The sequence below is a fragment of the Bombus huntii genome, unplaced genomic scaffold, assembly GCF_024542735.1.
Source record: "Bombus huntii isolate Logan2020A unplaced genomic scaffold, iyBomHunt1.1 ctg00000058.1, whole genome shotgun sequence".
In the NCBI taxonomy this organism is placed as follows: domain Eukaryota; kingdom Metazoa; phylum Arthropoda; class Insecta; order Hymenoptera; family Apidae; genus Bombus; species Bombus huntii.
The window spans coordinates 457,358-476,046 of record NW_026099319.1 but is presented as its reverse complement, the minus strand read 5'-3'; the positions used below and the strand labels follow the sequence as shown (position 1 = coordinate 476,046).

Here is an 18,689-nt window from a genome sequence, read left to right as displayed (position 1 = left end):
CGACCCTCAATAAACCTAAGGACCCACCATAACTTTCACTTCCCTGTATTGTTTCGCCATGTGTCTTCAATCCGTTTGTCTTGAAGAATTTCTAAAGCTTAAAAATATTCTCGAAACACAGTCGGTTTTTAGAGAGGTCCTTGGGTTTATTAGTCGCACTTAAAACACGGAGAAAGCGGGTATGCACCCATTAGGAAAATCCGAATAGCCCTGTAATAAAACAAGCTAGGTTTTTCTCACGCACACAGTCATCTATCCACCACGATGGTAGGAGACTCGATACTCATCCCTTCGAGCAGTAGTGCAGGTCATGACCAATCGACACCGCGCTTCGTGGCCCTCACTTTTTCTAACGAAAGTGGGAACAACGAATCCGCGTTCTTTAGGCACAGGGGCACACCCACACCGAACTTTTCTTCCGTATTAGAAAAAGAGCGACAGACAGTCTAAAAACTAACGCCTAACGCGGCAGTCTACACATAGCGCGAGAGTCGCATACTTCACGCAAATCTTTTGTCGGTTCTCGGTGTTGTCGAACACACATCTTCTCTCCTAAATATATTATAGTGCTAAGTCCATTAATACATTAATTTCCATTATAAGAGCCCTGCTCTAGCGTACATATCTATCGCATCTTCATGCGACAAGTTGTTAACTATTTATTTCTCTACGTCAGTGTAATCTAAGTGTTGGAAATATATAATTTATAATTCTGTGAATCACAGTGTTATACAAACTCAATCACCCCTATTATCTCAACGGAAATCAGGGGATCGATCAATTCGTGGTGTCGATTGTTATAATCGTAACGGGGATTTACGACCCCCGTTGACGTCTCTCCTCGCGATTACGTCTCCCCGCAATTGGTCGAAATTTACACAATGTGAAAATGAAAAAATTGGAAGCAACCGAACTACGGATGAAACTAAATCACTTCGCTGCTTGTAAAGATAACTTTTAGTGTTATAAACATAAGTCAAGTAGCAAAGAGCATAAATTGAATTTACCCAAACTCTTCTTGAAATCTGACAAAATGATTCTTTATTTTGTCAAAAAAATCTTTACGTATTTTCCATTCCCATTCGTCGCTTTTTTCAGTGGCGTGTTTATCGCTACGTCGAAACTCCGTCGGGTAGCAGTTAATTTCATTTAAAGTAGAAAACTATTCAGAAACGTGTATACGTTACACAGCAACAAACCAGTCGCCCTGTTATTACCTCGTTCTCAACAGTTCAAATTTCAGGGACAACCGACTACTTAGTATCGACCCAGTACGTCATATTTACTCGCCAAAAGAATTGTAAACGAAAATTGTAACCAGACGTGCCGTTAGTAACTACCATTTTTCGCGAAACTTCTTTTTCATTTGGCGGAAATTTAAACAAACCCCGAAACACCGTGGCGTTTTGCAACTGTCTTTAATCCTTTAAGATAAAAAAGATTGACGCAAAATTTTGACGGGATGAAATTTCACGATATATTCAGGTGAAACGATGCGAAATTAGAGCGAAGCTTATAATGGGAATATAGTTTGCTTGTCTGTTGTCATAAAATGAGATATGCAGAATATATTAAAAAATAGAGTATATGTAATACGAAACTTTATATTATTCATGTTATTATGGACAAAATATCACAATATGTTCATATATTTAAATCTCCTCCGAAAAAGATTATTGTATGTAGAACACAGTTTAACTGTATTTTGAATTCTTGTTTATCAGATCACAATTGATAAGTTGATATTAGGATGATTATCCTCATTTGAAACAATTTTGTGACTGTTACTTGTCAATATACTTTATATCTTATGTACATTTTAAATATAGTACGCAAACTCGAAGTTGCAAGGAACATTAATAAAAACTCAATATTTCAATAACGCCTTTCATGATTATAATTAAATATTTTTTCAAAATGTCGTATCAGTGTTACATCTAGCACCCCCTCCCCCACACACAAAAGTTTACCAATTTATAATATATGTACTAGTAGATTGACAAGTTACGATTTACAGGTTATATAGAATTCTATTTTATGATTTTATAATTTTTCGTTAAATACAATAATCAAATAACTTGCAAATAGTAAAATTTCATTTGTTTTATCGTCAAACTTGTGCAAGGGAACATATTAATGCTGGTAACTTTAGTGACTTGCAAAATTTCAATAGTGCAAGACAGGCCAGATATTCAATTGCAATTGGTTGCTATCCATATTTTCATCGGTCTTACAATAACCTTATGTTATCAATTATGAATTAAAAAGTTAATGAAATCACAACTCACCCAAGGCCAATGGGTATGACTTCTTTTCGAAGATCGATTGAAATCTCGAGTTTGTTGTTTGAGACATTCAGTTACCACAAGACAAAAACACCACTCCATTACAGCCGACGTAAACAAAACATGACAGATTCTTCCAATTCTCGGACAACAAACATAGGCATACATACTGTTTTAAAGTCACAGTCTGTCGTTGAACTTTCGCCAAGTAACTTGATACGCACATATACACGTCCCTCGAAATCAGTTTTCGACGAAAATACATACGTGACATGTTATGTTGCAACCGAACGTGAATTTCTCGCGGGAAATAGCCTGATATCGTTTATTTATGCGTCTCTCAAATACGAATTTTACTATACACTTCGTTTAAGACACGCCATTTTGCAAAACGATTATCGAAAGATTACTGCTTACATCGAGATCGAGAATAGATTCGCAGGAAGCTGGATGCCGCGATTTCTTCCCGCGCTTTACTTTCTTCCGAAGTTGTGATTGGTTGATTTCCTGCTGCCATATTCGGTTTCGCCGAGAATCGTGAACACGTACGCTGGAAGCAATGCGGGGTAATTATTTAATTTATTTCATAATATTATTTAACATATATCGTGAAAAGTTCTGAATATTCGGATTCTTCTGTTATCGTTTCATCGTATGTTAGCATTATCAGCTCTCGATATCGAATTGGCAAACAGAATTTTTCTCATACAAAGTAAGTCACATTAAGTATATGTATATGTATAGTCGAAGCAATGCAATTAAAAATTTTTCCATTTTAATTGCTATTATTTATCACAGACATTTTACCGAGCATTCATTTTATAAATCTTATACATACATATATATATATATATATATATCGGGTTTACATTAGAATTAGGGTTAGGGGCGTGAAACGAATCTTCGTTTGGGTTACACGTTGTCGTTATGCAATGGAGAAGACATTGACTAGTGCAAATACGATTATTATAGAACCGGACAAGTAACCGCGGTAGTTAGGTGCTCGAGATACTAATGACAATGATCCTAGGTTCAATAACGAATCCGCGGTCAACGGGATGACAACAGAACGTACTCACAAAGTCTAAGTCTGAGAATAATCACTGATCGCGAAGGCGTTACTCTTGGATCGATGAGATCGCGAGCGAGAAAGCCTTTCCCGTCCCGATGATGCCACACAGGAAAACTATAACGGGGTGTGTCTAAGGATACGAGATCATCGGATTCGTCGAGAAAAGCCTTCGTTCAGAAAGTGTTGCTGCTAATTGGTTAATCTCCATATCGGTGGTTAGAAAAGGATGCTAGCCGCCCTCGAGGGAAAGTTGCTAGTGGGAGACGCCGCTCGTTGAAAAATATGTCTTCCCTATCTTCCCGTAGTTGGGACAAAGACTGTTTGTCTGTTTGAAGGACTTTAGTTAACTAAACCTTAAGATTTATAACGGGCCCTCGGGCTAGCCGAACATGTACTGCGGAGACGCATCGACATCTGGCAATCATCTTACTCGAAGAATAGGGTCTGCACGTGGCGAGCCACGGGACAGAAACCGTTGGAATGTTTACTGTCGCGTGTCGCCACAAATATTTCTTTTAAGGAGAGCTATAGAATTACTTCATACCTTTGTTAGGCAAAGCGTTCATCCCGTGACCGCGGCTACGTTCGGCGACTGACTGTCGCCTCGAACCCAAGCTCATTATCACAATTCTCGAATAATTACAATCGGGTTGAATAACTACAATTGTTCAATTACAGCTATAGTAGACTCTAGGTTACAATGTTGCGGGATTATCCAAAATTCCAAAGGCTCCGGTGTTCTTTCATCTCCGACACGGCCATCCTGACTATCACACGTCCTCGTGTGTAACTAAAATATCGTATTTCTTACATTAGATTCGATACAACTGACATTATTTGCGATTTAACTAAATGTCCAAGTAAGTCAAGGGTCCAGTGCAATAACAAAGTTTCGTTCGGAGGTTTGACAACAGAAAAATAAAAGAGAATAGGAATTTGTAATGTTATAATTTGTATTCAAAGTGTTAGGTGCGTTCTGTGAGTCGCCAGCCAGACCGTAATGACACAACAGATCATTTTCGATTTCGTACACCGGTGAACCTCAGTTTGTTGGATCATATTGCCACGTTGGGTGCATTACACCCAGAAAGCACGTAAGCCCACTCAACGGGTTACAACAAAAGCACGTAACCCCACTCAACGGGTTACAACAAAAAGCACATCAACCCACTCAACGGGTTACAACAAAAACACATCAACCCTCTCAACGGGTTACAACAAAAACACATCAACCCACTCAACGGGTTACAACAAAAACACATCAACCCACTCAACGGGTTACAACAAAAACACATCAACCCACTCAACGGGTTACAACAAAAACACATCAACCCACTCAACGGGTTACAACAAAAACACATCAACCCACTCAACGGGTTACAACAAAAACACATCAACCCACTCAACGGGTTACAACAAAAGCACATAAAACCACTCGGTGTATTACTATGACCACAACGCAGTGTTAATGATCCTCTGAGGTCAGTGTACTTGCATCGTTATTATCACCGCCGTTGTCATCACCGCAGACGTCTAACTCAGCAGGGACGCAACCTTCTGGCATTTTTCTCAGTCTGTCGTGTCTGTCCTTATATGATCGTTTGCCGTCTAAGGTTTTTAGGGTATATCTATCTCCTTCCAAAATCTCGGCTATTACGAATGGACCCCTGAATTTCGGATCTAACTTCGTCTGGTTTCTTTCCTCGTTTTTACGTAACACGAAATCGCCAAGGTTGAACCTAACTATTTTAGCTTTGTTTTTGTCGAACCTATCCTTATCGTATTTGGCGCAGTGATACATCGAGCATTTTCGACGATCGCATTTGCGTCTAAGTTAGTTTCGCTTAGTAAGGAGTTATCCCGGTGATCGTGGATTCGTTTGAACTCAAACATTGCTAATAGTATTATTTAATTTAATTATTCGTAGATCGTATTATTCATTAGGCTTAGTGTTTGTTAGACTTATTATTAGTTGTACTTATTATTTGTTAAGCTTAGTGATAGACCTGTATATATGTCTAAATAAAATCTCGGCTTTGTGAAACGATGGCTAGTCCACACGAAGAGTCGTCGCGCGCCCAAAATTCGAATCGTGACCCGACATATATATATATATATATATATATATATATATATATATATATATATATATATATATATATATATATATATATATATATATATATATATATATATAACCAATTTATAATATATATATGAACACACACACACACACACACACACACACACACACACACACACACACACACACACACACACACACACACACACACACACGCACGCACGCACACACACACACACACGCACACACACACACGCACGCACACACAAATATATATATACACACTCAAATATACAAACACACACACATATATATATATATACAAACAATAGAAATACTTTCGTGTGCTATTATACGTAGTTCGATAGTTTACATTTCACGGGCCCCGTGTTGCACCTGCGTCGGTTTCGTTCCTGTTTCCAACGTATAAGTGTAGCGTCAGTGATTCGCGTGACGCGACGCAACCTTCAACGTTTGTTTTTCTCCGTTTATGCGTTGTGTGTTCGTTTGAATGAAAACGTCGCGAGTGTTGTAACAAAAACCACGGAAAACAGAAGAAGAATACGGGAGCAAAAGGAATTCCAGGCTACAGCAGAATGCCCATTGCCCAACAGGGTTTCGTTCCATGGTATTTCAACGAGGTAAGCTACCTCTTTTAGTACGCTTCAAGGCGCCTCTTTCCAACCAATTAATTTGCGTCCAACACCATTTTAACTTCGTATACTCAGAGAAAATATCGTTCTTTTGTATTTTCTAACTCTGATCTATGTATAAATTTACTGCGACGGGTCATTTCTACGGATTAACGTATCTTATAAAAACGTTGCGTGAAATGTTAATAATATATAAGTCTTGAAACATTTGTACTAATTTCATAGAGGAACGTAGTTGGTACCTTCCGGGTGGCATATTGTATGCTTGTTACATGAACTTTCCAAATATCTTACAGTTAAATGGTTGGATTGTTTACTAGAATAAGCAACACAACATTGTTTTTGATTTATTGTGAATGAATTTATAGAATCATATTATTTTACACATATACACTATCGCGCAAAAGTATCCCAACATTTGATTACTTTTGATATTATGTTATTTAATTGCACAATCAAATTGATAGTATGTACCGATATATAATGATTACGATCTGTATTATTATCTTATTCCTATGATGTGGTTTTAACATAGGTCGTAACAAAACGGTCAAAAAAATTCTTTATTCTCAGACTCTGTAGCCTGTAAGAAACGAATTAATTAATTAAGAATCTCGTTGTAACCTACAGGTTCGGAAAAGGCTGATAGGCTTTGGTCTACGTGGTGGTTGGGAATTTTCATTCGTTTCGAGTTCGCCTAGCTGATAAATAGTGAATGTGCATTTCTTCCAAAATAAAGAAGAAAGCGAAGTCGATAGAAACGTGGGTCAAATTTGAAATCATTTCTCGATTATGTGGAGGTTGATTAAACGCGTTGGTGTATATAGTGATGAGACGAGTTGATATTTGGTGTAGTCAAATGTATTTAAAACTATCGGCAGTACTCTTCTAACGATCTCCCTCTAACGAATTTAAATTCGACTTCGGTTGACGGTTGCGCGTAGCGGCGATATTGTTCTGTCCGGAGTTTGTTTATTATCAAGTTTCGTACCTCGAGACGGTATCAATGCCCCGAGGCAAAACAACAACATGAGTTACTCTCGATTCGCATCGTCCTATGACTCATATGCCGCTACAATATGCAATCGAATAAAGTGATAAATAGCTTGCAGATGTTTACGCGTCTCTGAAAATGTTAAAAGATATAACATGTTTAACGCGAAGTATTCGTGATAATATTCGCTGCAATTTGAAATATCTGCGTGCAGTCTCGTAGGTTTTGAATAAAAATTTATCTTTTATCGAAAGATACATACATGTTTTGGCCTATATATAGCTTTGTACTCTTGTAACCTAAAAGAGAAGTCGAAAAAAAGTGATGTTAACTCTTGCAGTAAAAAATTCATTTATGTCAATACTACTTTTAGAAATGCACCAAGAGAAGCAAGACAAATTATTGACGAAACACAGGATAGTCATTTCCGATTCAAAAGAAAAACGCAACTAAAATAATATGTAGATAGCTATTAAGGCAATAAATAATAAAGTCATTGAAATGATCCATCATTTCAAACTAATATCGCTTCTCTTTACTTCAGAACTGCTATAAACATTTTAAATATCATTTATGTCTTGGTTCCCTTGCGAAGTTCTCGAAGAATTCGTCAAATGATGTCATGAACAATATAAATAATCGTAAAAAATCTATATTTGTGTTTAAAAAATAGGCGAATAAAGAGAAATAGGATAATCGAGACCGGTGAAAAAGGATCAACCAACATCCCGCATCTGATACAAGCGGAAGAGAAATCAATTTCTATCATGTCGCACGGCAAATAAGAACGCAAATACGGAATCTTTTGTATAATACTACTCCAAACTCTGTTGAGTCGCAGTAATAATAATAATCGGGTGTTGACTTTTGCTCGTTTTTACTTGAAGTTTGCTCGTTACCTCTTTGAAATTTGGTGGATCGTTTTCTGTCGAAACCCGTTCCATCTGACGTTAAAATCAATAAAAACAATATTACGATAAAGACTTTTATCTCCATTGTTGTCAACTTCCGTCAAGTCTTCGTTTTCTGCTCGCTGAATATAATACGGATTCCCAAAAACTTTCTTCGTATGAAATTTTACTAATGTACATTTATCAAACATTGCACATTTTAAAATAGGTTATCATTATAAGATTAAAAAAAAATAGCTAAAAATATCTTGAAACAAAAGAAACCAATTTTGAAGTTTGTTAGCCCGGAAATGTCATGGTAGGAAGGTATACTTCGATATTACTTTTACTATCGATAGGCGTCGCCGTCGTTGCTGTTATCATATACGAGACACAACAAATCACGAAATTGACAAATCACCGGTGATCTCCTCGAGTCGCAGTTCGAACGTTTCACAAATAAGTTAAAGAATTAAACTTTAGATATAGTGGTAAAATTTATTGTATGAATCCAACAGAGTGACGGTTCAGGGTGTTATAACAAAGAGGTATAGAACGCTGATTTGGGAGACTTCTTGTACTGAGGTTTTAGTCCCTCTGAAGCGGTTATCGTCGGGTGTATATCAGAGGCGCCTATCCGTTGCTATCTGGTTATTGTTTCGATAGCTGTGGCATGTAGGATGTTTTGTCTACTCTATTAGTGCTTCTAAGCGTGTGATACTGTCGACGATTCGCCTGTGCATGATTATACATTGAGTAAACGGATAGCCTGAGTTGGAGTTTTGATGATTAGGATAATCGAAATAATTCATAGCCATGGTAATATTTTAACTAATTTATTTTGTTGTCTTTTATAGGCCACTGCAATGAGAAAAGAATTCCTGAAGCCAAAGAAAATGATACACCCAAATAGCAGAAAGTCTATCGCTATTACGAAAAAAGCCAAAAAGTAAATACAATTACTATTAAATTATGTGATTTTGTTATGTACATTTCATTTATTTTATATGATTATATAATACTTTTGTGTAATAAAGAAGGAAATGGACAATGTGTTTTGTTTCAGAATATCAAATAGACAGAAGGCAGAAATGTCCTGCAGAAACAGAATTCAATAGGAGAGAAAATATCGTGGATCAGAAACAATATGATTCCAGGCGTGTGACCCTATACTCCAGAGATAACTGCAAGTTTGTTAGAAACGGAGGTAAAACAAAAATGTATACACATGATGATACAGAGATTGTACATTAAAGATGTGATTAGTTATAGTTCTATATTTGATCCAAAGGTATGTAGCAAGAAATGATGAAGAAATGGAAGAAATTACTATTAAAAGGTCTATAGGTAGCAACAGGAGTAGACAGCATGCTAGGAGGGAACATATAATTAGAGTAGAAAGAACTAGGAGAATATCATACACGTGGAATAGGTAAAGAATTACAGCCAAATTTATTTTCAATATATCCTGATGTACAAACCCTCCTTTATTTTTCAGAAATTTCTGATATTTTAAATGCAACTCAGTGTGAAATGTTATTGAATTGGAATAATGAATTACAGTGTGCGAATAATTTTAAATTTATAAGGTTTGGCGAGAAAGATTTAAAGAAAGTATTAGAGCTAAGAAAAAGAATGAAAATAAGCCATATTAGACTATCCAAATCTCTATTAGCTATGCCTGTAAACAAGAAGAATTTATTCAGCAAGCCAATTGATTCAGATGAAAATAGTGTAATGGAAATAGAATAAATTCTGTAGATATGTCTTTTTATCTTTCATCTCTATTTAAAAACAAGAAAACAGAAGAAAAGCGAACAGTTTCGTCCTTTTTTGTTTGCGAAATGCTAGAAACCGCATTTCGTCTTGCTCTTATCTCCCACGAGAAACAGTCACGTCACAAGATACAAGAGTACGATAGAAGAGAAAAGAAAATGTTCGATTGTGAAATATACAACAAAACTGAAACATGCAGATGAATCACGTGCACGTTATGAATATTCTGCATCGTTTCTCCGCCTTTCCTTCATTTTTTTCGCTAGCTGCTCCATTATTTAAGAACGAAGATATAGTAATTACTCTCAAAGTTGTACATTTCGAAATGGTAGGAAAATCAATAGTACAATGATAAATATACGATTTTAAAAGCTTTTTAGATTTCTTACATACTTAGCATTAATCAAATAGCTTAGTATATAAAAGAGTTTACTTATGTCGCATGTTATAAATGCAGCTGCGTTCGTTACAACAATTCCAATTCCAAGGAATTTCTCTCGAAGATCGCAGTGAAGAATTTGCTTTGTTAAATTATTACTGGTATACTTCGTCAACTTGTGGTATATCGATACAATTTGTCAACCATCACTTTTAATAGCTTCTCGCTAATAAAAACATTTCGTACCTATTTAATAAGAAGCAGTATATTCTTAATTATTTAGAAATTTACTTAATGATGTTTAAAAATACGAATATGTTTAAAAATTATAATGTAAATATATATATTTCATTTCATGTTTTACTAATATATCTCTAATTTAGATTAAATATCTGAAACTTGAAAGAAACTTTTAAAACTTTCAATACATCGCATACGTTTCAAATTTAGTGCATAGTTACATATATATATACGATCGATCTTACTCGATCATCTTACTCGAAGAACAGGGTCTGCGTGTGGCGAGCTACGGGGCAGGGACCGTTGGAACGTTTACTGTCGAGTGTTACAACTATTTCCTTCTTAAGGAGAGCTATAGAATTATTCCATGCCTTTGTTAGACAAAGCGTTCATCCTGTGACCGCGGCTACGTTCGGCGACTGACTGTCGCCTCGAGCCCAAGCTCATTATCACAACTCTCGAACAATTACAATCGGATTGAATAACTACAATTGTTCAATTACAGCTATAGTAGACTCTAGGTTACAATGTTGTGGGATTATCCAAAATTCCAAAGGCTCCGGTGTTCTTTCATCTCCGACAAATATATTATGGTATAGTTCCTATTTTCCGACCGCGTGGAAGGAAAATAGGACAGCCTTAATACCAAAGGCTAATAAAGATGGAAATATGGTCGAGAACTGGCGACCAATTACGATCGGCCCAATTCTAGGCCGCATTTTCTCATCACTCCTCGATGGGCGGCTAAGATGGGATATAGATCAAAATATAAGGCTGTTGAGATATGTGTAATTTTCTGTGCTGGACTGAGTTAAGTAGTAGAAATACTTATATGTATATATCAGTGTGTGGAAGTATGTGTGTGTGCGCAGCGTCTCGAAACAAAGGAATGTAAACAGTCAGTCGGTTAAGAGTCGTCGATGAAGAGTCGGGTGTAGAAGGTTCTGAGACGCGTGCAAGTGTGTATCGATAAATATATATAGAATCGTTCATGTAATAAATATATCATTATTTTAGTAATAACTGTCAATATACATTTAATGTTCCTATAACATTATTTCGGCTTCAAAGATCCACAATTCTCAACATGGTAGAAGATCGTGGTTGCCGAGATTTAAGGTTATGGAACCACGTGTAACCGGGAGTGAATGTATAAAAGTCGATTTATAAAAAGGAATAAAAAATTGGAAATAAGTTCTGAAGAGATAAAAAGGCTATTAGTAGAACAAATAAAAAGATTTTGAATAATAAAGAGAATTATTTTTTGAAAAAAAAAAAGGTGTGAATATAGAAAACGAATCAAGATGCCAAGGGACGACGAAATTAAGGTTCAAATATTCGATGGACGCGATTACAGAATGTGGAAGAAAAGAATATTAATGTATCTAAAGTGTAAAAAATGTTATGAACCGGCTACACGAGAGAAAATGGACACGGATGCGCAAGATAAGTGGGATGAAAAGAATCAATGGGCGATGAACTACATCTATAGTAGTATAACGAATGAGCAATTAGAATTTGTTGGTGATCAAGACACTGCTTTAAAAATAATGCAAAAATTTGATGAGATGTATATGAAGGAATCAACAGCAGTGCAAATTTGTATAAGAAGTAGACTAGACATGATGAGGTTGAAAGACTTTGAAGAATCAAATTCATTTTTCACGGAATTTGAAAAAACTATCAATGAATTAAAGAGTGCCGGTGCAAATGCAAACGAACGTGAAAAACTCGACTACATGCTGAAAGCACTACCAGAATCATTGAGCTATGTTGGTGACTTAATCGACTCAGTGAAAGAAAGTGATCGGACTTGTGAATTTTTGAAAAATAAAATTATAATGTGGGAAACGCGTAGCAAGAAAGAAAGTGATAGAACAAAGTCAAATGTATTTACAGCCGAAAAAAAGGACATAAAAAAGGACATAAGGCTGTGGAAAGTACGGTCAGATGGCAAAAAATTGCACAAACACGTATAGAGGCGGAAACAATGGCGCAAACAATGGAAGAACGCAACAGCAAGGAGGTGCGTATCAGCCGCAGTAGAATAGGGGTCGCGGCGGACGAAGTTTTGGCCAAAGAAGACGAGGATACGGCCAACGAGGATTTGGCCAACGAGGACAAAGCAGAGGCCGGCAACAACGCTACTACGAGGCAAGTCAACACGACGCAAATTATTCATACAACGAGGGCTACGACGACCAAGAAATTGGATCTTTCCTAACGAGAGTAGAGCGCGAAAATAATAAAAATGAAATTACGGTATGTACTAGCGATACGCGAAAAATAGATTGGATATTGGATAGTGGATGTTCAGATCACATTATAAATAATGACTCTTATTTTGTTGAGTACGAAAATTTAAAAAACCCGATAAATGTGAAGTTAGGAGACGGTAGAATTATAAAAGAAACAAAAGTCGGAAAAATTTTAACTTACTTTGAAGTAAACAAAAGGAGGATTAAAATTACAATGTCTAATGTATTTTACGTGAAAGAAATGGATAATAACTTAATTAGCTATGCGAGAGTAACGAATGAAAATAAGATAGTCTCAGCAGGAAATACTTTAAAGATATATAACAAATACAGAAAGTTGATAGGGATAGCATTCAAAGATCATGGTTTATATAAGATAAGTAGTTACATTGAAAGGCAAGAATCTCATGCTAAAAATGTAGAAATGTACCCTTCCAAAATAACCGTAGAAGAGCACGCGAGATTTTAGAATTAGTACATACCGATTTAAATGGACCTCATAATAATACCGGGTTTGATGGATCCAAATATTTCTTGACATTTATAGATGACTACAGTAAGTGTGCATTGATTTATACTTTGAAATCAAAAGGTGAAGTTTACAATTGCTTCCTTGATTACATAAACAAAGTCGAAAATCTTACTGGTAAAAAGATAAAGAGATTAAGATACGATAATGGAAAAGAATATATGAACAAAAGCATGTACAATCTAACTAGGGAAAAGGGAATTGTCGTAGAACCATGCCCACCTTATGTTCACGAGTTAAATGGAACAGCTGAGCGCTACAGTAGAACAATCATGAATTCCGCTAGATGCTTATTACATGATTCAAAGCTGAATATTAAATATTGGCCGGAAATAGTTAGAGCCGCGGCGTACTTAAAAAATAGAACCGTTACAAACACATATGAAAATAAAACACCATTTGAAATATTTTTAAAAAGAAAACCGAATATAAATAATTTAAGATTGTACGGAAGTAGAGTTTTCGTAAGAATACCCGAAGTTAAAAGAAATTCGAAATGGGACAAAAAAGCAGACACTGGGATACTTGTAGGTTATGAAAACAATGGATATAGGATACTAGTTAATAATAAAATTGTAATTGCAAGACACGTAGAATTTATAGGTGAAGATGATAATTTAGTAGGATTTCGAGGAGAAGATGGACCAGGCAATGAGACAGAAAAGGTTTTTGACGAACATTCGGATGTAAACGAAAAGGTCGAGCAGGTTGCAATAAAAAAGGAGAGAAATTTAAGTAACGAATCAGAAGAAAAACTTGAGGACAGAAAGTAATTTGAGAAGGTCAGGACGGGAAAGAAAGAAACCTCAAAGATATGGTCAAACGAGCTCATATTTCATTTATGTGAATATAGTTAGTGCACACAGTCCTATGAAACCTATGAAGAAGCTTTAAGTGGAGATGACAGCGGTTCATGTAAAGAAGCAATGGATCGAGAAATGAATAGTTTAATGAAAAATAAGACCTGGCAATTAGTAGAAAAACCAAAAGACAAAAAAGTATTAGACTTGAAATGGATATATACGAATAAATCTGATAATCGTAAGAAAGCGCGACTAGTTGTTCGAGGCTTCCAACAAAAAGAAGTACTGGAAGATTTATACTCTCCAGTGGCAAAAATGCAAACGTTGAACTTATTACTATCTTATTGTTGTCAATATGGTTTGACGATTATGCAAATGGATGTAGAAACAGCTTTCTTAAACGGAACTATAAAATCGGAAGTATTTGTAAAACAACCTATAGGTTACGACGATAAAAGCGGGAAAGTATGTAAATTATCAAAAGCGTTATATGGATTGCGTGAAAGTTCAAGAGCTTGGTATGAATGTTTCGACGAATATATGAAAAAATTAGGATTTCAAAGAAGTAAGAGTGATTATTGTCTGTATATGAAGTATGAGAGCGATGATGTTATATATTTAATTCTATTCGTAGACGACTTATTAATATGTGGAAAAAACATAAGAAAAATCGATGAAATTAAAAAAAAAATGTCAAACAAATTTTTGATGAAGGACTTGGGTGAAGTAAAGACTTACTTAGGAATAAACATTGAATACGATAATAAGAAGTGTGAGATGAAACTGGATCAAAGTAGTTATATAGAATCATTAGCGAAACATTATAATATAGAAAACAGTAAATTATATTTTACACCAATGGAACAAAACTTAAGTTTAGAACCCGCACAATCAGCTTTAGACGATATAAGATATAGAAATCTCATAGGAGCTTTGTTATATATTAGTACTGGAACAAGATTAGACGTTAGCTATAGTGTAAATTATTTAAGTCGATTTCAAAACAGTTACAACGAGACCCACTATAAATATGCAGCACAAAAAATTAAGGAGGTGTGTTGAGATATGTGTAATTTTCTGTTCTGGACTGAGTTAAGTGCGTAGTAGAAATACTTATATGTATATATCAGTGTGTGGAAGTATGTGTGTGTGCGCAGCGTCTCGAAACAAAGGAATGTAAACAGTCAGTCGGTTAAGAGTCGTCGATGAAGAGTCGGGTGTAGAAGGTTCTGAGACGCGTGCAAGTGTGTATCGATAAATATATATAGAATCGTTCATGTAATAAATATATCATTATTTTAGTAATAACTGTCAATATACATTTAATGTTCCTATAACATTATTTCGGCTTCAAAGATCCACAATTCTCAACAAAGGCACAAAGGATTTACATCCGAAAGTGGATGTAAAATCAATATTGACCTAATGAGCGCAGCCTTAAATTATAGTAAAAGAAATCGAAGGGGAATTTTCACAATATTGGACATCTCTAAGGCCTTCGATACTATACCCCATTCAGCTATAAAACCATGTCTGGCGAGAAAAGGCGTTCCGACCCCCATAATTGAAATTATAAATGAAATGTACAAAGGATGTAAAACTACGATCAAAGCGAATAATAATATAGAGGTCGAGGTAGAAATTCTCAGAGGAGTCAAGCAGGGTGATCCTTTATGACCGCTGCTATTTTACTTGTGTCTCGAACCGCTGCTTGAAGTAATCGAAAAGAATATCGGTGGCATTAATATAAATGAAGGGAACAAAGTCTCTGTGTTGGCCTTCGCAGACGATATCGTCTTGCTTGGTGAAAATACGAGGGCGGCACAAAGCCAGATAGACGAGCTTCAGAAATACCTGGAGAGGTCGGGGCATGGAAATATCAGCAGAGAAAAGTCAAATGTTCCAGGTAATAGCGAAAAAGACACCTGGTTTATTAAAGACCCGGCAATAAAAATTGGTAAATTAAGGATACCCGGAAGAATCCCAGAAAGAGCCTTCAGGTATTTGGGTGCTAAAGTTGGGAGTGGGGGAGGCATGAGGTAGATTTGTCCCATATCACGAATATACAATACAAGCAGGCGATAGAGAATCTGATTCGAAATTATAAGCCGCAGAAAACGCTCGAAGTAGGGGTTGAAATGAATCTAATATTACAAGATGATCTTCCCGGTTATGAAAGACCGCGAAGGTTATCCCCGCAAGATAAGGTCGAAGTCAACGGTCAGATCAAAATGTGGCTGAATGACGGAATAATACGCCAGTCACATTCCGATTATGCAAGCAGGATCGCGTTGATTGAAAAAAAAGATGGTTCAACTAGAATTTGCGTCGACTATAGGCGACTGAATCGAAAGGTAGTGAAAGACAGATACCCGCTACCCTTGATCGAGGATCAATTAGATTTGTCACAGGGATCGATAGTATTCAGTACGTTGGACCCCAAGAATAGATTCTTTCGTGTTCCTGTCGGAGAAAGTAGCAGGAAATATACAGCATTTACAGTTCCTACAGTATGAATTTATTAGTGTGCCGTTCGGATTATGCAATTCACCAGCTGTTTTCCAGAAATTCATAAACGCAGTTTTCAAAGGATTGATCGTGACAGGGTATGTGCTGACATGGCAACCTGATGAAAAGCATCCTGTCTTCCTTGGAGCAGTGTGGGGATCACAAGGAAACAGGAAGAAGGAGAAGGAGAGAGTCTGTCGAGGTTAAAAAAAGGGCAGGGATGAAGAGAGAAGTGACGATAGCTAAGGGCGGATACCCAAAAAGAAAGATAGTATCGCCGGCTGAAATTATGAGAGTTGGGGAGTATAAGAGGCCCCGAAGAAGAGAGGTCACATACTCCGAGGCGTGTGGGAGGGAGAACGGAGCGATAAGGGGTGACTTCAGCGAGGACTCCGAAGGGTGGATGAGGGTAGAAAAAAGGAAGAGGAAGAGGAAAGCTCCCTTAGAGCAAGCTACCCCGATGGTGCGTCCGGGAAATAAACGGCAGGTTGGTGACGAAGAGAGAGACGTACCAAGGAACAGGAGGAGGAAGAAAGCCATTCTAATTAAGGTGGAGGAAGGGAAGGTTGCGAATGGCTTCATGTTTATAAGAGGATAATGGAGGTGAGGAGTTCATTGGAGGGAGCCACGGGGGTCCGTAGGACGAGAGCGGGCCTAATTGAATTCGATAGGAAGTGGTGGTTAGCGAGGAGGCGGCCAAATTGAGAGCCGCCTTGAGTGATAGTACGAAGGTGGCCGCTCTGGTGAACAGGGCGACCCTACAAATAAGGAACATCGATCCCCTCACCAGCAAAGAAGAGCTGGTGGACGAGATCAGGTCGCAGTGGGCAATTGAGGAGAATGCGGATATAGAAGTCAAATCTATAAAAGCGGCACCATGGGGCACGCAAGAGGCGGTGGTGGTCCGCCCAGCGAGTGGAGTGCCTAGTGACGAGAGAGAGGAGGCTGAGAACGGGGTTAGCGATAGCTTCTGTAAGGCAGTTAGCTAATATTCGGCGTTGTTATAGGTGCCACATGTTGGGGCATGTGGCGGCAGGGTGTACTGTTGCATGTCATGGCAGGGAGTCGTGTAGGAGGAGCGGCAGCGCTGAGCATATAATGAGAGATTGTGATAAAGAGCCGAGATGCGCAATGTGTCTGAAACATGGTGGCATAAATGCAAGGCATGCAACGGGTTCGTTGGCGTGCCCTATGGAGCGTTTAGGTGTTAGGAATAGACGGGGGTCCAGTTAGGGTTCTACAAATAAATCTAAATAGATGCAGGCTTGCGCAAGACCTAATGATGCAGTGCGTATGCGAAAGCAGGGTGGACATTGTGGTCATCTCCGAGCCCTATAGGCAGTTGCCATTTTGGTTTAATGACGAGGGTGGGGATGCATCGATATGGGTCACCCTGTTTAATGGAAAACATGCGGCAAGCGAGACCCTGATAAGAAATGTAGGGATTGTAGGGTTCAGGGTTTGTGACGTATTTTGCGTCAGTGGGTATTGTTCCCCTAATAAGAGTAAGGGCCAGTTCAACGATTATTTGAAGGAACTGGAAGGGATCATAAAGGAGGGGAGAAAAAGAGCACCGGCGATTATGGTTGCCGGTGACTTTAATGCGAAATCCTCGGTGGGGGGGGGGGGGGGGGGGTCTAAGACGGATCGTAGGGGAACATGTCTGCTGGACGTTACAACGAGGAACGAGCTTATACCTATTAGGACGACGGGAAACTATTCCTTCCTGAGAAATGAAAGGACTAGTTTCCCGGAGATACTTAGTGTTAATAGACGAATAAGGCTGAGTTGGAGGGGGAGTAGGGTCCTAGGTTGGTACTCAGACTCTGACCATTTTTATATTCAGCATAAGTTTAGGGATAATATTAAGCGAGTGGAGGGTGGCGCCTTTAAATACTTGACAAAAGAGATGGATGTAGAGGGTTTTTTAAACAAATATGACGGAGTCTATGACGAAAATGGTTTTAAATTTGACGAGACGGCATGCGGCGAAGGGCTGCACATGAGTCTGGAGCATACGTGTGCCGTGGACTTGAAGAGGAGATACCCGGCGAGTGCGAAGAGGAGCGCCAACTATTGGTGGAGCGATGAGCTCGCTACGTTAAGGAGCGAACTCTAAGAGCTAGAAAAAGAACCCAGCGAGCGGTGGCGGCCCGCGAGGATGATGCCGAGGTCCTGGTGGCCGAATTCAAGGATGCTAGGAGGCGGCTGAAAAGGGC

General features: G+C 37.8%; 1 protein-coding gene and 2 long non-coding RNA genes across 8 annotated transcripts in view; 2 read left to right on the top strand and 1 right to left on the bottom strand.

Moving 5' to 3' along the window:
• The window catches only part of LOC126875779 (katanin p60 ATPase-containing subunit A-like 2), a 224,301-nt gene that overhangs the window by 39,877 nt on the left and 165,735 nt on the right, over nt 1–18,689 (bottom strand). The window lies entirely within an intron of this gene.
• On the top strand, nt 5,909–9,072 carry LOC126875816 (uncharacterized). The gene is made up of 3 exons (XR_007693683.1): nt 5,909–6,081; nt 8,835–8,926; nt 9,044–9,072. It is a non-coding gene; the product is annotated as an uncharacterized LOC126875816 (long non-coding RNA).
• On the top strand, nt 9,082–9,745 carry LOC126875815 (uncharacterized). Of its 3 annotated transcripts, none has more exons than XR_007693680.1 (3): nt 9,082–9,184; nt 9,269–9,409; nt 9,476–9,745. It is a non-coding gene; the product is annotated as an uncharacterized LOC126875815 (long non-coding RNA). The 3 variants fall into 3 exon arrangements; XR_007693681.1 differs by having other exon boundaries at nt 9,170–9,184; nt 9,244–9,409; XR_007693682.1 differs by having other exon boundaries at nt 9,183–9,197.